The sequence below is a fragment of the Mesocricetus auratus genome, unplaced genomic scaffold, assembly GCF_017639785.1.
Source record: "Mesocricetus auratus isolate SY011 unplaced genomic scaffold, BCM_Maur_2.0 Super-Scaffold_100010, whole genome shotgun sequence".
Classification (NCBI taxonomy): Eukaryota; Metazoa; Chordata; class Mammalia; order Rodentia; family Cricetidae; genus Mesocricetus; species Mesocricetus auratus.
In genome coordinates, this window is record NW_024429194.1 from 3,693,811 (window position 1) to 3,701,566 (window position 7,756).

The following is a 7,756-nucleotide window of genomic DNA, read 5'->3' on the forward strand; positions in this document are numbered from 1 at the left end:
ACCTCTTTAAGGTCAATCAGCACACCAATAAATAGTACTGATGGGGGAAGTCCTGTGTAAATGCCAATAAAGCACTGTTGGCTAATAGGGAAGCAAGATAGGTGGGACTAGGAGTTGAGGAGAATTCTTGGAAAGAGAGAGACACAGGCAGACACAATGTCGCCCATCAGAGAAGTAAGAGGTCCAGACCCTGTTCTCCGGTAAGAAAAAAAAATCCTAGATGAACAATTATGGGTTAAATACTAAGTCAGAGCCAGCCCGTAAGAAACAAACAAATGGCCAACAGCTTCGTAATTAATACAGCGTCCTGTGTGTTATTTGGGGACTGCAACTGTGGCAGGGCCCAGGTGGTCGGCGGGGAAGGCTACACTCTACATAGCATTAGTTAGACTCAGGGGATTTCCCGAAGGAAAAGGCAGGGGGAGCCCATGAAGGAGGAAGATGGGAGGTCATAGTGATTATGATCAAGATGCATTGTTTACATGTATGAACTTGTCAAGGAGCAAATAGAAGACAGTCTGTTAAACGTAAGTAAAAAATGATGGAATAGAAACTTAAAAAAAAGAAAAATAATCAAGCCATAAAGTAATTAAGAGTAAATATTAAACAAACAAGCAATTAGATAGCCAAGACCTAGGAGGAAATGTATGTAACCACCGGAAAGAAAGTATCTCTTTGTGGACTCAGTTACTGGGAAGAAAAAGGGAAACTCATGGCGATTGTTTGGGATGGCGTTTTGCTTATATGCGTTAATTGATGCCTTGTTTTTCAAATTACATGTGGTTTGTGTGTCACAACTAGAAAAGTATTTCCTCTCGATTTAAATTTTTTTTTTTTGCTTATTGCATGTGCATGTCTCTCTCTGTTTCTGTCTATCTCTCTGTCTCGGTCTCCCTCCATGTGTTTGTCTATGTGCGTGTACTTGCAGAGGCCAGAAGAAGGCATCACACCCCCTAGTGGTGGAGTAGCAGGCATTTGTGAGTCACCTGATGTAGGTGTTGGAAATGGAACTCCGGTCCTCTGCAAGCGCAGCCCACGCTCTCAACAGCAGAGTGGTGCTGGGCTCTAGCCGCCTGCCTAGCAATTTTGTCTGATACTGCAGCATCAGGGCCAACCTCTTTTCTTACGTCCGTTTGCACTGACTGTTAAAAAGTGTCACGTTTTTCTGTTTCTCGTCTGGTCTGATGGCACCTGGCTGGACAGTTATGAGGGACACTGAGAAGACTCTGGATTCTGTTTCTTCTTCTACAGAGCAGCTTTTGTTCCAGCTGTTGCGAGCTTCCTGTTGACTCCCCAGTGAAGGACAGTGCTGGGGAACTCTGCTTGGTTCTTTTACATTCTAGCAGGGTCTTTCTGTCTTGTCCATTTCCCCCTGAGGTAGCTTAAATGTTTACCAAAATATAACCATGTTTGTATACATAGGTTTTTGTTTTCCCTTTGGAAGGCTCCTTTCTTTCCAGGATTTTCTCCAGGATTCTTTGTGAGCCTAGAACTCTGTCCCCTGAGGTCGTCAGTAGGAAGCCACGCCCATCTCTGCTGCTCATGGACACCAGGACAGATGGGATCAAGGAGAATCACACACTTGCATCAGAGGAGATTCCTCCAAGGTTTGGTTTTCCTACTTTGAGCCATTTCAAAATTTCTAAACAGCTCGATGCATTTTTTAAACTTGTTTATTTTTCTAATTGTGGTCTTGAAGACAAGTCTTTTCTAGCCACGTCACCATTAGCAGAGGCAGAGTTCTTGAATCTGTGAAACAACTGATCTCACTAATCCTTTGCTCTCATAAGAATAGCCCATCTTAGTTCATCTTCATGCTACAATGGGTGAGAATCCCCGCAGATGTTTCCTTAGCTTACTGACCCTCTACAAAGACACAGGTAGGTCATGTCTACTCTGTACTCTTCCATTAGTGCCCGCATACCACGCTCACTTTATACACGGTATCTTCCCCACGATGCGAGCTCATTGCTCTATTTCACGAGTGTGTAGGGGCAGAGTGGGAGGGGAGTGGTTACATCTAAGACACATAAGCTCGTCCAAGGGTTGAATCACCGTTTCTGTTTGAGGGAGGATCAACCTCACTGAAAAGCTTAAGCCTCCTCTGGTTTTTATCCCCCAACTCTCTGAGCATTTCCAACAGTTTCTAAGATGAGGTGGGAGAAATAAAGATACTTCTTTTAAAGCAGCTGTTTGAAGAGAAAAAAAAAACAAACAACTCTCGGTATAATAAGAATTAAGAAGCAAGCCTGCATTGTATAGTGCCTCTGATACACACCTTGCAGCAGAACCCTCGGGTCCTGTTTAGAGAACTGAAGGTAGCTTTAAGGATATTTTAAGATGTATTGTATGCCTAAGCTGTCAGTAATTGGCAAATAGACGTTAGGGATGCAAGCTGAAAGAGTTCATCCAGAGGTGCCCCCCCCAAAGCAACACTGGGCTTTCAAACGTGGTATCGAGCCTCAAATATCAGTTATTTAAGCAAGAGTTGCATGTAAAGGAGTAAAGGAGCTCCATTGATCCTTGGTTTTTGGGGGTGCCAGAAGACGGGAGGTCCATGGGAAAAAACGTGGGGAGTAACCCAGCCACTTTGCCATTGTACCCTGTTGCTTAATACCCATGTTGAAGGGTTTAACAATATTTCATGCTAGAATCAGTCAGGGTTCTGGAGGGATGGGATCAACAGAATCAATGCATGAAGGGGACTGGTTTTTATTGGCTTGAGGAATACGGTTTGGTTGGTCCAACAACGGCTGCCTTCACACTGGAAAGGCGGGGTGGCTCAACCCTCTTAGTCTAGCAGTGGGGGCACCAAATGATTCCTGCACAACTTCCTATCTTCAGTGCACATCTGAAGGCTGAAGAATATGGGTTCTTGTGTCCAGAGGGAATGGCAGCAGCAGTGACAGCAGCAGCAGCGTAGACGAGCTTGTCAACGCGACATGAAGGCAACGGGAAGAAGACGGATAGACGAGCAAAGAGAGGGGCCATATCCAGGCTTCCCCCCTCTGTGCCACTGGAAGACACAGTCCCCTTTTAGCCTGGGTCCCCCCACTTCAGACGACCCGATTGTGGACATTCTACACAGATGTGCTCAGCTGGTCATCTTTTACTTGATCCAGTCAAGTTGACAACCAAGATCACGACCTCAGTGACTAAATGCAACCCAAGTAGAAGATGTCTGTAGAATGCCAGTGATTGCCACTGGGGTGACTGTGATAATTCCTCGACCCAGTGATTCTGACCCCAGGAATTTGAGTCAGTCGACCTAGAGTTGGACCTTGGAGTTTTCAAAAGACCCCGTAGAAGGTTCTGGCAACACCTAGGCACCCCTAGGAAAGGATCACCCACAAGAAACCATAGCAAACAACTGCTCCAAATAAGGTCATCATCAAGAAACCACTGAAACCAATCTCGGAAAATTTCAGGACATACAAGATAGATGTAGTCAGCTTAATGCTATCATTGGATGAAATTGGGCCAATCTAAGAGCATAGTTTTGCAGGTTATTCTCGGTGTTATTTTCTAAAGAGTTACATAAGGCACATTAAAAATTCTTCCGGTGTCAGGAGCTAACATGCCAACATGTATCTGAGCATCTTCAGGCCAGGAACCGGGAAGGGAGTCTGAGCCACACTCGGGATTTAACATGCACAGAATGGCCTCCTGCCTCTGGAGGCCAATCTAGTGTCTGCTAGAAATCATGTTACCATTGTCACCGCCTCAGTCCTGCTTATTGAGAGAGCTCTTACCCTGATTGTGGAAGCTAAAATTGGCTCCTCAAAAGCTGGCTCACAGGCAGAGGAGAGCACTGGAGGCAGAAAGGAACCCAATCAAAATGAATAAGACAGACACCTACCCTTAACCCATTTCCCATATACCTACTACCTGTATGGTCAGCTCTGCCTTCACCTGTGTGTGTGTGTGTGTGTGTGTGCGTGTGTGTGTGTGTGTGTGTGTGTGAGAGAGAGAGAGAGAGAGAGACCCTTCTCTTGTCATCTCTTTCTCTTCAATGTATTAAAAGAGGCTTGTACATGCTGGAGTAGACAGGCATTATACCACTGACCCATGTTCCCAGCTCCTAGATTCATACTTCTCCCAGAACATTTTTATATAAAAATTCTGTGTGGGGGTGGCACCTGAGGACTGGTTTTCTGAGGATAATCGAACACAAATCAGCAAACAGAAGGAATACAATGGCCCTGGAGAGACAGAAATACCATCTCTTGGAAAATCTTAAATTCCTATTGTTGTTGCAGATTGCTATAACAAATTTATCAACAGAAATGACTCTGCCTACAATGACTTTCCCCAGTAGCACCAAAGGCTCGTGTGCTCTGCTGATTCAATCTTTAGACATTGGTGAGGGAGTTTTCAGTGTTGAGCAAGGGGGGGAGATTTTTCTATAAGTTTTTGTTTGTTTTTTTTTCTTTTTTTCTTTTTCGAGACAGGGTTTCTCTGTATTGTTTTAGAGGCTGTCTTGGAACTCGCCCTGTAGACCAGGCTAGCCTCAAACTCACAGAGATCCACCTGCCTCTACCTCCCGAGTGCCGGGATTAAAGGCATGCTCCAACACTGCCTGGTAGGGGGGGATGTTCTAAAGCTAAGGTTATTGAATGTTCTGGAAACCCAAGTCACTCCCTGAAACTTTTTAAGTGTGGAACAAGATAGTAGGAACTTTCATAATTTTGAGGAAGCTCCACCCTGTAACATTTTCTCAGCAGGCAACTCTCCCATTTAAAGGTTTCCAGTCGTGAGTGTGTCAGGTGAACTCACTCTCAGGAGGACGTCACACGCTGAGAGGTTTAAGCAGTGGTGGATTCTAATCGCACCATGGTTGTTTCCCTGTATTGCATAGAAAACCCTAAAAAGCAGACAACGGATGTGACGAAGTATGACCCGTGACACGATGCAATCAAACGGCGCCAACAGTGTCAGGATGATGTCCATTTTAAATCAACACCTGCCACACACAGGGAAAACAAAAAACCAAAACAAAAGCCAGCTTTCTGTGGTGGATGTTGGTCGGTGAAGCAGGAATACCCGGTGTTGTTTTCATGCTGGCTATCACGATGCTTGCATTTGAATACCTCCCAAAGGCCAGCAAGTTTAAGAATTGGTGCCTTGGGTGGTGTTCTTGTGAGGTCATAGTGGTGGGACCCTTAAGAAGAGGCGAGGCCTGAGGAGCGGTTTGGTGGTGCACCGTTGCACATCGAAGGCTGAGGCCGGAAGATCAGGGGTTTGAGGTTCTTAGTGACCTAGTGGGACTTTGTTTTAAAGGTAAAGAACAGGAGGTGGGCTCTGGCTTAGCGTCTGTAGGAGCGGTCCTGAAAACGGTCCGGGTCTTAGACCTTCGTCGTCATCTTTCATTCTTATTACCGAGATGTGTGGTTTTGGTCTACCAAGATCTCCCATCCCTCCATCACAAACTGTTACCTCCCCATGGGTCCAAAGCAGCAGGGCCAGCCGATCATGAACTGAAACCTTCATAACTGTGAAGCAAAACCAGCCCCTTCTTCTCTTATAAATGAGTGCCTTCGCGGTCTGTCACAGCGGCGGTAGGCACATGACACAGCCGTTGCTGGAGCCACCTTTCCAAGGCTGCGGCCCATTCACACCGGTCCTCACGTTGTGGTGACCCCCCCAACCATAAAATTAGTTTATTGCTACTTTGTGACTGTTACTTTTGCTACAGTTACGAATCCCAGTGTAGATATCTGTGTTTCCAGAGGGTCTGCTTTGAATCATTCTGGGTTCGCAGGCATGAAATTTCTGGATCTTGTGATAGTTAACTTTTCTTAGGATTCAACACATCGTTATTGTTGTTTTTCTTTACTGCTGCTCTTGTCATTGTTTTGAGATAAGACCTTGCTACAGAGAGCAAGAGGGGTGGCCTGCAACGTAGGTCTCTCCCGTCTCTGCCTTTGGAGCTGTGTGATTGCAAGGGTATCTCACTGTACCCAGCCCTCGCCATGCTGCTTTTGAGGGAGGACTTTCACACATGTAAAGATTATCTTTGCATCATACTAGTTTCGTTCCTGTCACATGTTGCTCTGAATGATATAAATAGGTACCGCATTACTCATGAGCTGTGTTTTAGCTTGGCGTCAATACTGGAGGTTGACCCGTTTAATCACATCTTGAAGGAAGGACTCCGAACATAAAGCCCTAAATATGCTGGAGAAAACATGAGTGCACTGCAGCCAGATAAGAAGAACCGAGACATCTGGAGATCATTATCGCCAATCACGAAATCAGAAATTGTCACCGTATAAATAAATGCTGCTGCACGGACTTCTCCTTAGTTACAAACAAGCCATCTAAGAGGAGAACAAGAAGGTACCATTTCTGTTCCGTTGTGTTTCTGCTGAGTCAGGAAGAGTTAGCATTGACCCCACCCCTCCCCAGGAGGATCCTTCGTGGCACTCTCAACTTGTGCTGTTCCAACTCAGCTTTGGTAGAAGTCTTTCTACCTTGGTCCCCATTGGGATGCGGCCGGCCTGCATCTCACTGGAACCCTGGGAGCCAGAGTCAGCAGTGATTCAGGCTCTCTCTTACATTAACCAATGAGAAGAAAGAGGAGGTCCTGAGAGGGGAACTGTCTGTACATTCTTAACAAGGATACGGGGTGTCTTTCAAGGGTGTAAGTCTATTGACAGCAACAACTACAAAATCTGCTCATTTATTATGCAAAAGGAGGAGCTAGGCACAGCAGCCAGTGCTTGTAATGTTCACACACATGGGGGACTAAAGCCGGAGAATCATAGCTCGGGGTTTGAGACTAGCCTGGGCTACATATGGAGGGAGATCTTGTGTGTGTGTGTGTGTGTGTGTGTGTATGTGTGTGTGACTGGTAGACTGGTTTTGTTTCCATTAGAAGTTCCTTTTAGGTTTGTGCAAACTTTTGTTAAAATTTTGGGTATTTTATTCAGTCAAAAAGAAAGAAGTGGAAAATTATATGTCTTCCAGTTTATGTTGAAAAAAATTTCACACCCCTCCATTTTCATAATTGAAGCCAATATTCTCCATGTGATATTGTGGCCTTTGACCCTAGACAAGGACCTGTAGAATTGGTATTTTTCAATAGCAGAAAAATGACCAAATGGGATGTTTTGGTTAACATCATTTGTAATGCAGTAAACAAGCAGCCTTTTGCTTTCCTGCACAAAGAGAAGGGCAGAGACATTTGAGTTGCGGAATGGGCATAGATTCTGTTGTAAGCAGGAAGCTGGTCTAAAAGAGCAAAACTTAGAGCCTGTTGAGGAGTCTGAAGCCTAGCTCCTTTCCCAAAGAGAATATGCACATAGAGACACAGAACAGTTTATTCAGGGTCTTATTGTCTGACATTTCTAGTATAGAAACAAACTGAGTTCTTAATAAGTGGAGAATAAGGTTATTGGCAAAGAGTGGTTAGAAAACGGCTTATGTCTTCACACAGTGATTGTAGTTTGCTAAGATACTCGAAAGAGTGGTTGCTCCTATTTTGTTCACGAAGTGATAGTTCCCCTTAGGTATCACCTAGGAAAAGTTAACTATTTTAATTGTGGCTACTAAGTGGGATCGAAATCTGGAGAATGAAGCGGTATGACATTATCCTTGCTTCCCCAGCTTATCGTGCATTAAAAATTGTAGATTTAATCCTTGTAGATCTTAAGTGCTACCTGTAGGAAGCATGGTTTTGTATTTAAGTGGGAGTGTGTGCAGAATAATCTGTTTAAAAGTGTTAGCCAATAAGAGGGAAATACAAGTGTCCACT